The 15,582-nt window shown below is 39.5% G+C and overlaps 1 protein-coding gene and 1 non-coding gene across 2 annotated transcripts in view; both read right to left on the reverse strand.

Annotated features, from left to right (window-relative positions):
• Positions 1–15,582, reverse strand: part of LOC126263364 (dynein axonemal heavy chain 10) — a 1,742,213-nt gene that overhangs the window by 114,173 nt on the left and 1,612,458 nt on the right. The gene's annotated exons all lie outside the window — the stretch shown is intronic.
• Trnat-ugu (transfer RNA threonine (anticodon UGU)) lies at positions 14,246–14,320 on the reverse strand. Its single transcript has one exon. It is a non-coding gene; the product is annotated as a tRNA-Thr (tRNA).

Raw genomic sequence — 15,582 nt, forward strand, 5'->3', positions numbered from 1 at the left:
TGAATGTGGCAACTCCTCCTTTCTCCATTTCTGATCTACAAAAGTGAGATGCTAACCTAAACCCTGTAACACTTAAAAGTTCTATACCAGTGGTCACATGATGTTCAGAGAGGCAGATTATGTCAGCTGGGTTTGAAGACTCTAATTCATCTATGCAGATAGTTAATTCATTAATTTTATTTCTCAGTCCTCGAATATTTTGATGCAATAAAGATAGCTGACATTTCTCATTGACTGAGTTAAGATTGGGTGGAGTTAAAATATCTGCTGACAGTTGAAAATTCTTAACCAATGGCTGTTTATGCTGATGTAATAAGCTGGAATTATGTTTTTTGATTTCTTTCTCAAACTGAAGATTTGTCTCAGTTCTAACCTCTCTTAAAATTTGCTTTCTTTCTGTCCTCCCTACCCTAAAAAAGGGTCTTTTCTGAATCCTATAACCACTGGTATTTTACCACTCATGATAGTGCCTCCCCTCTTTAACTTTCCTGCTATTTCCCCAGCCAATTTACCCTTCCCCTTCCTGTTGAGGTGAAGGCCATGCCTAGTATAATCCCACCTACTGAGAGAATCAACAGGAACCACACCAATGTGTGACCCCGCACCCGACATGAGCAGCCGTTCCAGCTCCAAATTAACTCTCTTGACAGAAGAGTTCAAATGAGGTCGGTCATGGCGCCCAAGAACAGATACAAACTCAACACTAGTATGCTTCGATGCTGACGCAATCTTCGCCAGGTCACACTCTATACTGTACCCAGGATCTCTGTCAATACTGTTACCTGCCCCACCCACTATAACCACGGTGTCTTCCTTAGTGAAATCTTTGCAAAGTGATCCTAAATCCTCTGTCACCTGCTCCAGACCAGCACTAGGTTTAAAAAAATTGGTGACCTGGTATTCTGATCCTAGTTCATCCTGCAAAAGTTGGCCAACACCTCTTCCATGGGAACTACCTAACAACAACACTTTCTTTCTCTTTACTGATTTCCCTACATTCTTACTTTTCAATTTGCTGCTGAAAGTTTGTTGTGCCCTGTCTACACCTGCAACTGCTTGAGGCTCACCAGCTTCTAACTGAAGCAACAGGTCAAATCTATTTTCCACATTCACCATAAAGCTGTCAGACAAAGTTCTAGGCCTGTTCCTCCTGTTGCCTGTTGCCACTTCCCACCTCTCTTTACCCTTCTCCCTCCTTAACCTGTAAAGATCTCCCCTGGCCTTGTCTAACTCAGCCTGAAGGGCGGCAATTTTCCCCTCCTGTTCTAGTATCTTCCTATCTCTACTACAAATCCTACAAAACCACTGATGAGTCTCATTTACTTCCCCTATTCCCACGCCACTACAGTCACCCACATGGAAAAAACTACAGCACCCATCACACCAAAGCCCCGACCTAACAATTCTACGGCAAGTCAAGCACTTTTCACTCATGATAAACGTAATAGTTTATTAAGAATAAGTCAGTTAAATTACAGATAAACACGAAAATATGGTTACACAAATTTGGCCTATACGCAACTGTTTACGCAACTGTGTGTAAACAAAAACAAAAGTGCAAAGTTTCTGAAACAACAACTTAAACTTTACGCTACTTTCCGGAAATGCTAGTTAAATAATGAAGAGGTACGCTAAGTTAAATTGCTGGAGAGAGCAAGGGACAACTAAACGAAATTCTATAGATTTGCTTCAGCAGAACGTAAACAGAAAATACGACTGTACGGTCTTTTCGTGTTTTCTGCTATATTACGTAAAGAAAAATGAAACCTTTAATGGTAGACTTAAACGGCACACTAATACACTTATTTACCACGTATTCAGTACTAATCTATATGTTTTATAATCTAAAATGACTTATCTTTCCGAGAACACCAAAACTCGCGCTAGTCGCCTGGCTGCAGGGCTGTGTATTGAGTGCTTCTAGGTCTGTGTTACTCCATTTCACTACTCCAAATGAGTAGGTCAATATTGGCATAGCATAAGTATATATAGCTTTTGTGTTGTTTCTTGCTGTCAGTTCTATTTTCAGTATTTTTGTTAGTCTTTGCCTATATTTTTCTTTTAGTTCTTCTTTAATATTTGTAGTATCTGTTCCTATTTGTTGCCTGTATACTAGATATTTATAGGCATCTGTTTTTTCCATTGCTTCTATGCGGTTGCTGTGGTTATCCAATATGTAATCTCCTTGTTTAGTGTTTTTTCCCTTGACTATGCTATTTTTCTTACATTTGTCTGTTCCAAAAGCCATATATATATCATTGCTGAATACTTCTGTTATCTTTAGTAATTGGTTGAGTTGTTGATTTGTTGCTGCCAATAGTTTTAGATCATCCATGTATAGCAAATGTGTGATTTTGTGTTGGTATGTTCCAGTAATATTATATCCATAATTTGTATTATTTAGCATGTTGGATAGTGGTTTCAGAGCAAGGCAGAACCAGAAAGGACTTAATGAGTCTCCTTGGTATATTCTACACTTAATCTGTATTGGCTGTGATGTGATATTATTTGAATTTGTTTGGATATTAAGTGTGGTTTTCCAATTTTTCATTACTATGTTTAGCAACTGTATCAATTTAGGATCTACTTTCTATATTTCCAATATCTGTAGTAACAATTAGTGGGGTGCAACATCAAAAGCTTTTTGGTAATCAATGTGTGCATAGTGTAGCGACCTTTGTTTAGTTTTAGCTTGATATGTCACCTCTGAATCTATTATCAGTTGCTCTTTACATCCTCATGCTCCTTTGCGGCAGTCTTTTTGTTCTTCATTTATAATTTCTGTGTTGTATGTGTCATTAATTTCTGTGTAATGACTGAAGTTAATATTTTGTATATTGTTGGTAGGCATGTTATGGGGTGATATTTAGCTGGGTTTGCTGTGTCTGCTTGATCTTTAGGTTTCAGATAAGTTATTCTTTGTGTAAGTGTATCAGGGAATGTGTATAGGTCTGCAATGTAACTGTTAAATAATTTACGAATGTAATAGAGGGAAACATTCCACGTGGGAAAAATATATCTAAAAACAAAGATGATGTGACTTACCGAACGAAAGTGCTGGCAGGTCGATAGACACACAAACAAACACAAACATACACACGAAATTCAAGCTTTTGCAACAAACTGTTGCTACATCAGGAAAGAGGGAAGGAGAGGGAAAGACGAAAGGATGTGGGTTTTAAGGGAGAGGGTAAGGAGTCATTCCAATCCCAGGAGCGGGAAGACTTACCTTGGGGGAAAAAAGGACAGGTATACACTCGCAAACACACACATATCCATCCGCACATACACAGACACAAGCAGACATTTTTAAAGGCCATGTCTGCTTGTGTCTGTGTATGTGCAGATGGATATGTATGTGTTTGCGAGTGTATACCTGTCCTTTTTTCCCCCAAGGTAAGTCTTTCTGCTCCCAGGATTGGAATGACTCCTTACCCTCTCCCTTAAAACCCACATCCTTTCGTCTTTCCCTCTCCTTCCCTCTTTCCTGATGAAGCAACAGTTTGCTGCGAAAGCTTGAATTTCGTGTGTATGTTTGTGTTTGTTTGTGTGTCTATCGACCTGCCAGCACTTTGTTTTTAGATATGTTAAATGATTTAGTTAGATGTGAATGTGTTGAGGTGAACTTCTTTAGCCAGAAATTTGCTATTTTATCTTTTCCAGGGGCTTTCCAATTGTGTGTAGAATTAATTGCTCGGGTGACTTCATGTTGCAAAATTATCACTTCAGGCATTTGTGGTATCATCTTGTATGTGTCTGCTTCTGCTTGAATCCACCGTGCATGTCTGTTATGTTGTACCGGGTTTGACCATATGTTGCTCCAAAAGTGTTCCATGTCCGTTATGTTTGGTGGATTGTCTATTTTAATGTGTGTGTTATCTATTGTCTGGTAAAATTCTTTTGGTTTGTGTTGAATGTTTGGTTTTGTTTCCTTCTATTTTCACTTTTTTTGTATCTTCTAAGTCGTTTGGCAATGCTTGTAATTTCTGCTTCTTTTCATCTAATTGCTCTATTGCTTCTTGTTGTGAGATTTTACCTAGCCTTTTTCATTTTTTTTCCGACATTTCATTTCTTATTAATTGTGTTAGCTGTCCGATGTCTTTTCTCAGTTTTTCTATTCTGATCTGTAGCCTGTGTTGCCATGCTGGTTTTGTGGGTTTCTTCTGTGTGTTGGTTGGTTCTGATCTCTGTCTAGTGTGTATATTTAGTGTAGTGAGTGCTCCTATATAAACCAGTAGTTGTAGCTCTTCCATAGTTTTATTTTCATTTATTTTGTTGTATATGATTGTGTTGATAGTTGTTATTGTTGTTTTGACTTGTGGGTTATTTGGTGGCCTATGCAAGAATGGTCTAATGTCTGTATTTGTGTCTTTGTATTCTATATATGTCAGCTGAAATTTTTCTTCTATGTCTAACCTGTGTGTCACTTCGTGTTCTATTTGTGCTTGTTCTGGTGGCTGTCTTAAGATTTAGTTTTCCTCCAATTTTTTAATTGATGCCTGTTGTTCTTTGTTTGTTTGCTCTGGGATGTCTGAGTCCATTACTGTATTTTCTTCTTCTTCTGATTGCACATTATTTTGTTCCAGTATTTGTTGTTTGATGTTTTCTAATTCTGATTGGGGTATCCTGTTATTTTTTATTATTACATAGAACTGATCAGCTAGTCATTGTTCTGTTAAAAATTTTAATTCTGGGTATCTGGTGATAAATGTTGTGTATACTTGTGATCTGTATCCAGTTGTGTTGGTTCCTAAGTTTGTTGCTTGGTAATAACAGAACATGAGGTGTCGGTTAACTTCATATGACCATCTCATCCTCTGCCTTTGTTTTCCTTCTAGAGTGGTTGCAGGAAGCATATCCTGCAAAACACCTCTATTTGGATTTAAATCATTTTCCGTGTGGCTAGCAGTGTTGTTACCACTGTGGACAGGCACAGGGTTCAAGCGTCATCCCCGACCATGACAGCGCTTGTCCGAGGCTTCATTAGTTCTGTCCTGAACCAACTAATCACACTAAAAGGGGGGTTAGCCCTTTTAGTGGTTTGTTCTTTTCATCGCCTTTTACGACTGGCAGAACATACTGGAGGCCTATTCTTTTCCCGGGCCTCCACGGGGTTTATTATTATTATTTCTCTTTCCTGTCTCAGACGTTATGTCTGGTTAAAAATGGAAAGTGACGCGGACCTTGGTCAAGCGTGACTTCCTTTAACTGTATGGTATATGTTACATTGCATTTAGGAACTTTTGGGTAATTGAACATGTATCAATAATTACAGATTTCTGTAGTTGTATATATACGTTTGGATGTAGCTGTATTGCGTTGATGTACTGGTGGGTATTGTGTGGTATGACTCCTGTAGTTGATAGTATAATTGGTATGATGTCAACTTTATCCTGATGCCACATGTCTTTGACTTCCTCAGCCAGTGGATGTATTTTTCAATTTTTTCTCCTGTTTTCTTCTGTATATTTGTTGTATTGGGTATGGATATTTCGATTAGTTGTGTTAATTTCTTCTTTTTATTGGTGAGTATGATGTCAGGTTTGTTATGTGCTGTTGTTTTATCTGTTATAATGGTTCTGTTCCAGTATAATTTGTATTCATCATTCTCCAGTACATTTTGTGGTGCATACTTGTATGTGGCAACGTGTTGTTTTATTAGTTTATGTTGTATGGCAAGTTGTTGATGTATTATTTTTGCTACATTATCATGTCTTCTGGGGTATTCTGTATTTGCTAGTATTGTACATCTGCTTGTGATGTGATCTACTGTTTCTATTTGTTGTTTGCAAAGTCTGCATTTATCTGTTGTGGTATTGGGATCTTTAATAATATGCTTGCTGTAATATCTGGTGTTTATTGTTTGATCCTGTATTGCAATCATGAATCCTTCCATCTCACTGTATATATTGCCTTTTCTTAGCCATGTGTTGGATGCATCTTGATCGATGTGTGGCTGTGTTAGATGATACGGGTGCTTGCCATGTAGTGTTTTCTTTTTCCAATTTTCTTTCTTCGTCTCTGTTGTTGTTATGTGATCTAAAGGGTTGTAGAAGTGGTTATGAAATTGCAACGGTGTAGCCGATGTATTTATATGAGTGATTGCTTTGTGTATTTTGCTAGTTTCTGCTCGTTCTATAAATAATTTTCTTACATTGTCTACCTGTCCATAATGTAGGTTTTTTATGTTTATAAATCCCCTTCCTATTTCCTTTCTGCTTAATGTGAATCTTTCTGTTGCTGAATGTATGTGATGTATTCTATATTTGTGGCATTGTGATCATGTAAGTGTATTGAGTGCTTCTAGGTCTGTGTTACTCCATTTCACTACTCCAAATGAGTTATTATTATTATTATTTTCATTAGGAGTAGTAGTGGTGGAAGCAGATGTGGTCATCATCATCTTTGTCATAGTAGTAGTAGTAGTAGTAGTAGTAGTAGTCATAGTAGTAATAGTTAGGAATGCTTACATAGAAAGTAAGGAAAGGGGATTTTCCATTATGTTTCCTAGCCTCCTCGGCACCCCAGATCAGGGAACTTACAAAATAGGATAAAAAGGAAAGACCTGCACATTTCTTTAAACTTTGTACATGTGTGTTCTCCTGTCACCGCTTGGTGAGTAGGTTTGTTATGTAACCATGTACATTACACTTTCAAAACAGTATACCATTTTGTCAGTCATATAAAAATATCCTCGTATATGTACTGTGAAACTATTTGTAAATTGTATCTGGCATGTGTTTCTTGAAGTTTTCCAAGCAGATTAAATATTCCCTCATATTTTTGGAGTACATCCTTGGTATATTAACTCTTGTACTAATATTTCCACTGATAACCTTTCAGCTGTTCTCAAGGTGGGTCACTTGCAAGATTTTTAAAGCCCTTAACAGCCTGGAGCAAACATGTGTGTACCAGGGCTACCCTACAGGAACCCTCACAAGTGTTTACAACTTCAAAAACACATCAAAGGGATGGTACCCTGGCACCATTTCCAGCAGCTTCCTTCCTGCTGTCAGTGTTTCATCAGTCATCAGCAACAAAAATGCCATTATTGGTGAGCAAAGTACACCTCTTGTAGGAAATCCAAACACAGGGCCAAGTGTGTCAGTCAGCTTTGAATATGTCAGTGGACTGTACTTGCATGGACGCCACAGACATGTGAGCAGACAACATGGATGAACTGCACCCAGATATAGCATATATTCAGCTTTCCTACCCTCTACAGAAAGTCTCTCATTAACTGTCAAAATCAATAACATTCCCATCTCCTTGCAGATAGATATGGAGTCCACCAATTACAACTGTGAATCATATTATGGCATTTGGTTGCCTCACCACCAACCCTTTGATACCCCCAATGCACAATTCACAGCCTACTTACAGTATCGGTAGTGGTAATGGCCGGAGCAAACGACGTCAGCAGAAACGAAAGGAAGATTGCTACTTCGACACTGAAGAAGACTCTCGGAATGTTAACCCACACCAACGTAATTGTTGTTAATGTGCCACATCGACATGATTTGCCCCAGTGGTCATGTGTGAATAAGGAAGTGGAGCAGACAAACAAGGAGTACAAAGCTATCTGTAAGCACTTTAAGAATGTTTCCTTAATTAACACCAGTAGTTGTAGCAGAGAATGGCATACCAAGCATGGTCAACATTTCAGTTATCTAGGTAAACGTATTTTAAGTGATACAATTATCGGAATAGTATTGGATAAGCTAGTGAAGGAAAAAAGACCAGTAATGTGTTTGGATTATGTTTCAACTGAGATGACAAAAAACTAGTATGCATAGACCAGTTTGGGTGTTCTAGTAACATAAGGACACAACCTGGTCAACTGTCATGCAGTAACAGTAGGTCATGCCAACTAAGAGAATATGAAAAAAAAAGAAATGCCTAAAGTAGAGTTTAAAATATGCTACCTCAATATTCAGGGCATGGCAGATAAAAACTTAATTGTCAATGAATTTTCAAATGAAAACGTGATAGATATTCTATGTTTAAGTGAACATTGGTGTAAAGATGATGAGCTTGGGTACAAAGTATTGGATGATTACACACTACTTAGTTGCTGTTGCAGAAACAGCACTTACGTGGTGGTGTAGCAATATATGCAAAAACACCTCTTGCACCAAACTGTGGCAGGATAGATCTCAATACCCTTTGTGATGAAATGCATTTTGAAATGTCAGGTCTAGTAATTGAGAGCCTTAAGCTAATGGTAGTAGTAGTGTACAGGCCACCTAGTGGTGTCCCCCATATCTTTGTGGAGAAACTTGAGGAACTCTTAATGTACATATGTATACCGGGGGGGGGGGGGGGGGGGAATGTTGTCATTGGAGGGGTTATCAATTCAAGTTTTGATGTCCTGCAGGACAGAAAAACTGTGACAGAGCTCAAAAATGTGCTTCGATAATTTAACCTGTACTAAGTTAACTGCAAACCTACCAGAGGCTCATCCTGTCTAGACAATATATTTACAAATATTAAGAGAACTTGTATGTCCACTGATGTAATTAGTTTCCCTTTCTCACACCATGATGCAGTATATCTTAGTCTTAATAATGTAACTTCAGACTGCACCAAACCAGAATCTAAAACTGTGAATACTAGACCAGTGAGCAGACAGAGGATGGACAGGTTTAGACATGCCCTCACTTATTTCAGTTGGGACACATGTTTTATTAGGCTTAAACACTGTTCAGCTGATATTGTATTCACAAAGTTTTTCTCCGTCTTTTTAAATGTATTTGAAAATAACATCCCTCTGAAAAAATGTACAGTGAATATTAGTAGTAATTACAAGAAAAGGAAAATGAAGGAATGGTATACTCCACAGTTAGGGCAACTGAAAAATACTGTTATGCTGTATTCTAGTCTGTACAAAACCAGTAAATCAGAACTGTATAAAGACCTGTATGCTAAAGCTAAATGAAAGTACAGGAAGGCAATAAATGAAGCAAAGAAACTGCATAACATAGTAAACATTGAAAAATCTAACAATAAATGCAAGAAGGCCTGGAGTGTAATAAACTCCATTGCACATACTAAACACAAAGAGGAAATTACCATTACCCCAGAAGAATTTAATAAATATTGCATTCAGTCCATTGAAGAAATTAGTAGTTCAATAATCAAACCACCTGAAAATGCACTTAGTACTATGGACAGCTGCTTTGAAACGCTTCCCCCAAGCACCTTCACTTTCACAGAAGTGAGCCCAAATAATATCCTAAAAATAGTGAAAAATTTCAAACCTTCAGTTAGTGTTGATTACTATGATGTCATGTAATTTGTTGAAAGATGTTATTGATTGAGTGATTTATCCTTTAACCTTTTGTGTTAACAAATGCCTAGTTGAAAGTAAGTTCCCCGACATACTAAAAATTTCTAGAGTTGTGCCCATATACAAAAAAGGGGAAAAGAACTGTCTCGCTAGTTACAGACCTATATCCATAACCCCAGTTTTTTCAAAAATTTTAGAAACGATTATGTATGAGCAAGTTAGTGCCTACTTGGGTAAACTAAATATAATTAGTGATAAACAGTTTGGATTTAGGAAAGGTAAATCCACAACGGATGCAATGAACTCCCTCGTAAAATTAGTCCTAGATGTGTTCGAGGCTAGGGACTATGCCCAGGCTACATTTTGTGACCTGAGTAGAGCCTTTGACTGTGTAGAGCATGACACTGTGCTGAATAAGCTAGTTTACTATGGTTTTGATGACAACAGTATAAATATGTTCAGATCTTTTCTAGAGAACCGTCAACAAGTTGTGTGCATTGGTAGGGAGAAATCAAATTTGGTTAATGTTAGGTACGGAGTGCCTCAAGGGTCGGTGCTTGGACCTTTACTGTTTATACTAATGATTAATGACCTGCCCTCATTCATAAATTCTCATACAATATTGTATGCTGATGACACAACTTTTCTACATAAAAGCTCTGATCTAGGTGCACTGAAAACACTGACCAAAAATACCCTTGCTCAGTCCTCATTATGGTTCAAAGATAATGGCTTCTTGCTAAATGAAAACAAAACCCAGACGCTTTACTTTAGCCTCAAAGAGATTCCTAACTACCAGGAATTAGAAACTGTTAAATTTTTAGGTGTTACTATTGACAATAAATTGACATGGGAACCACACATTAAAAATATATTGGCTAGGCTTTCAAGAGTTATTTATCTAATTAGAAATTTAAAAAGACATGTTCCCAATGACTATGTGAGATCAGCATATTTTGCCTTCTTCCAAAGCATCATCTCTTATGGAATTTTACTGTGGGGTAGTAGCTGTCATGTAAATGACATTTTACTTTTACAGAAGAAAGTAATAAGAATAATAACGGATTCTGATAAAACAGAACATTTTAAACCTCTGTTTATTAAATTGCAGTGTCTTACAGTAGTAAACTTATTCATCTACAATGTTTTAATGTACATTAGAAACAATGTGTCTAATTTTGTGTTGAGAAGTGATATTCATAGCCATAATACTAGAAACAGAGCATCTGTAGACGTACCATATCATAGATTCTCAAAATCGCATAACTCTTACCTAGTTCTTGAACTAAGGATGTTTAATAGACTAAGTGCTGACTTTAAAGAACTGCCTGTAAATATCTTTAAAGCTAAATTATACAAGCTACTAGTGAACAATCCGTTTTACACCATTGATGAATTCTTTGAAGATGAAAATACTGTATTCTAACATGTACCTATTTTATGTAAACCAATTTACATCGATATAGTAGTTTATGTAGAAATGTATGCTCTTGACTTTGTCTATTGCTGTAATCAGCTGAACGACAATCAAATTATTATTATTATTACTGCATTATGGTCGGGAAGTTAGTTGTGGATGACCTGAGAGCTGTCAGTCGATTAGGCATGGAAATTTTAATGCACCTGAGTTATAAATTCATGACTGTGCAACTCAAGTTGACTCCCTGGGTACAAACTTGTACCTCAAAGTTTTTTTTAATTTTTTTTTTCAAAATTCAGCTCCGTATTTTCAAAATGCTCTTTGGATGTTCAAGACTTTTGAAGCCCATGTAGTCCTCCTCCCATAAGCAATGCTGAAGTACAATGAAGAGCCACAGAAACTGGTACTCCTGCCTAATATCATGTAGACCCCCTGCAAGCACGCAGAAGTGCCGCAACAGAATGTGCCGTGGACTCAATTAAAGTCTGAAGTAATGCTGGAGGGAACTGACACCATGAACCCTTCAGGACTGTCCATAAATCTGTAAGAGTATGAGGGGGTGGAGATCTCTTCTGAACAGCATGTTTGCAAGGCATCCCAGATGTGCTCAATAATGTTCATGTACGGGGAGTTTGGTGGAGTGGAAATGTTTAAATTCAGAAGAATGTTTCTGGAGCAACTGTAGCAATTCTGGACATGTGGGGTGTCACATTGCCCGCTGGAATTGCCCAAGTCTTTCGGAATGCACAATTGACATGAATGGATGCAGGTGATCAGACAGGATGGTTACGTATGTATCATCTGTCAGAGTCACATCTAGACATATCAGGGGTCCTATATTGCTCCACCTGCACAGGCTCCGCTGGGCAGAGTGGCCGTGCAGTTCTAGGTGCTTCAGTTTGGAACCACATGACCGCTATGGTTGCAGTTTCGAATTCTGCCTCGGGCATGGATGTGTGTGATGTCCTTAGGTTAGTTAGGTTTAAGTAGTTCTAAGTTCTAGGGGACTGATGACCTCAGATGTTAAGTCCCATAGTGCTCAGAGCCATTTGAACCATTTTTTTTTTTGCACAGGCTCCACACCATTGCAGAGGCTCCACTAGCTTCAACAGTCATCTGCTGACTTGCAGGGTCCAGGGATTCATGAGGTTGTCTTCATACCTGTACACATCTATCTCCTTGATACAATTTGAAACGAGACTTGTCTGACCAGGAAACATGTTTCAGCCATCAACAGTCCAATGTCAAGTGTTGACAGGCCCAGGCAAGGTGTAAAGCTTCGTGTCATGCAGTCATCAAGGGTACACAAGTGGTCCTTCGGCTCCAAAAGCCCATATAAATGATATTTCGTTGAATGTTTTGTACACTGACACTTTTTGATGGCCCCAAACTGAAACCTGCAGCTATCTGCAGAAGGGTTGCACTTCTGTCATGTTGAATTATTCTCTTCAGTCATCATTAGCCCTATTCTCATAGGATCTTTTTCCATCCACTGTGATTCTGGAAATTTGATGTTTTACCAGATTCCTGATATTCATAGTACATTCATGAAATGGTCATACGGGAAAATCCCCACTTCATCACTACCTTGGAGATGCTGTGTCCTATCGCTCATGTGCCAACTATAACACCACATTCAAATGCACTTATATCTTGGTAACTTGCCACTGTGGCAGTAATAACCAATATTGTCTTATATATGCATTGCAGACTGTAGTGCTGTATTCTGCCTGTTTACATGTCTCTGTATTTGAATGTGCATGCCTATACCAGTTTCTTTGGCACTTCAGTGCATTTTAATGGTAGAAATGTTCCTTTTTTGCTCAAGGATAAGCTTCGGGATGAATTGTAGTGCCTACGAGATGAGGGCATCCTCACTTCAGTCCCAAAAAGCCAATGAGCCAAGTCCAATGTCATTGTTGGAAAACCAAATGTTGCCTTACACCTTTGGAAAGAGTTCAGGATGACTATTAACACCCAGTCAGGACGTTGTGGCCCATCTAGTGTGTGGAAAAGTGTTTTCAAAAATTGACCAGAGGCATGCAAACCTCCAAATCCTATTGGACAAAGAATCCCAATGTATCCTAGTCAGCAACTCTTCCTTCAGACTGTTCCAGTAAGATGGACTTCCCTTTGGTATAGCCAATATCTCAGCAATATTTCAATGATATCTGGAGAATCTCACTATGGGGTACTGAAGGCAGTAAATTAGTCAGACAACATTCTTGTCACAGGCATAGATGACCAGGACCCGCCCAGCAACTTGGACACTCTGTTCACATATTATCCATTGGGCAAATCTAAAATGTAACAAGGAAAAGTGTTGTTTTTTTGTTCATCAAGCTTAATATTTCAGATACATTTTCAGTGTTTCCAGTGTCCACCCACACCTCATTACATCGAAGCAGTACAAAAACTTCCAGTTTCTACCAATATCAGCCAATTGAAATAAGTGTTGTGACAACTGAATTACTACTGAGAGTTTATTTCCCATACAGCCACCACTGCCAAACCACTACACCACCTACTGTGGAGAAACATCCATTGGTAATGGACGCCAGTGTGTTACAAGCTTTCACAAACTTAAAACAGACCCTTCTCCGCCCCTCATGCCTCACAGCATGCAGTCCTGCCAATCCTCTTATCCTGGCAGCAGATACATCAGACTGTGAGGTGAGGGCAGTCCCATCCCACATGGCTGACAGATTGGAACACTTGACTGCTGCTCAGTAAAATTACAGCCATATTGAGACATAAGCATTAGCCATAATTTTTGGCCTCAAAAAAAAAATTCCATGATTATGTGTGTGGTAGAAATTTAACATTGTTCACAGACCATAACCTCTTGCTTCCTCTTTTCAAGGCTTCAGCCAACATTTCCACCAAAACTGCATGCCACCTTCAGTGGTTGGCTCTATTCTTGTCAAGCTGTTATAATATATTCAGTATCTATATATGACGGTAGTATCTGTTCCCGAAAGAACAGTTACCGTCGATGACCATGCAGCTTTGCTCGAAATGAAATTAGAATTAAATAGACACCCTAGCTGCAAGCAGGCGTTGATACACTTCATTGGGGACATGTTGAAAATGTGTGCCCCGACCGGGACTCAAACCCGGGATCTCCTGCTTACATGGCAGACACTCTATCCATCTGAGCCACCGCGGGCACAGAGGATAGTGCGTCTGCAGGGACTTATCTCTTGCACGCTCCCCGTGAGATCCACATTCCCAACATGTCCACAACACTACATTCGTAGTGCGCCTAATAGATGTTTGCCCATCATACTCATTACTCGTGGCAGATTAATCTACCAAGTCCCGTACGAGTTCGGGCATAGCGTGTGCGTTCGCACAAGAAGGTCAAAGGCCGGAAACCCATAGTTTTAACTATGTATGACGGTAGTATCTGTTCCCGAAAGAACAGTTACCATCGATGACCATGCAGCTTTGCTCGAAATGAAATGATAATTAAATAGACACCCTAGCTGCAAGCAGGCGTTGATACACTTCATTGGGGACATGTTGAAAATGTGTGCCCCGACCGGGACTCGAACCCGGGATCTCCTGCTTACATGGCAGACGCTCTATCCATCTGAGCCACCGCGGGCACAGAGGATAGTGCGTCTGCAGGGACTTATCTCTTGCACGCTCCCCGTGAGATCCACATTCCCAACATGTCCACAACACTACATTCGTAGTGCGCCTAATAGATGTTTGCCCATCATACTCATTACTCGTGGCAGATTAATCTACCAAGTCCCGTACGAGTTCGGGCATAGCGTGTACTCGTACGGGACCACAGCTGGCCACCAGGCTGCAAATGAATCTGGCACCTGGAGCTCCAGGCCTCCCGGCACCACCGGAATAAGCTCTCAACACTGCATGACATGCTGTTGCCCCAAGGAGAAAATGGAAACACTTGGGTGATCACTCCTGCATTACTCCAGCAGTGCACTTTGTCACTCCCTCACATTGGGTACTGGGACATGGTGCTCACTGGCCCACAACCATGCATGCTGCTGTGGCATGGACACTGCTATTACTCAAATGGTATCATATTGCACCACCTATCAGAACAAGCAAGCTGCCTCTACATTCCATTTCGTCCCTTGACCACACTCGTCCAGTCCTTGGTTCATGCTTCATTTTTGCAGTAGACATGGGCAGTGGGTTCTAATGTATTTCCTGGAAGTCTGCCACATCAAATAGTCAAACTACTCAAATCTTCACACCACTGTCTTCAAATCTTGACACCACTGTCACAAACAATGGTCCACAATTTGTGCCTGCAAAATTCTCCAGATTCTGTGACAAAAATGCCATCTCCACAGTCCACATTGCATCCTTCTATCCTGCCCAAATATGCTAGTGGAACATTTTGCAAGAACTCTTAAAAAACTAGATGTCTAAACCTCTCTGTCACAATCCTGTGGATGAGGCTCTTACCCTTTTCCTGGCATCCTACAGGTCAGCCCCACAGGATGGATCATCATCTGCTGAGAAACTTCATGGCTGATTTAATTGGCCTCAACTTTCTACTCTTTACCCCACAGTTCACAGACACCCATACGGGCTCTTGTATTTACTAAGGGATGCCAACATTAGTATCTGGTAGTTGTTGTTGTGGTCCTCAGTCCTAAGACTGGTTTGATGCAACTCTCCATGCTACTCTATCCTGTGCAAGCTTCTTCATCTCCCAGTACCTACTGCAACCTACATCCTTCTGAATCTGCTTAGTGTATTCACCTCTTGGTCTTTCTCTACAATTTTTACCCTCCAATACTAAATTGGTGTTCCCCGGATGCCTCAGAACATGTCCTACCAACAGATCCCGTCTTCCAGTCAAGTTGTGCCACAAACTCCTCTTCTC

The sequence above is a fragment of the Schistocerca nitens genome, chromosome 6 (assembly GCF_023898315.1).
Source record: "Schistocerca nitens isolate TAMUIC-IGC-003100 chromosome 6, iqSchNite1.1, whole genome shotgun sequence".
Classification (NCBI taxonomy): Eukaryota; Metazoa; Arthropoda; class Insecta; order Orthoptera; family Acrididae; genus Schistocerca; species Schistocerca nitens.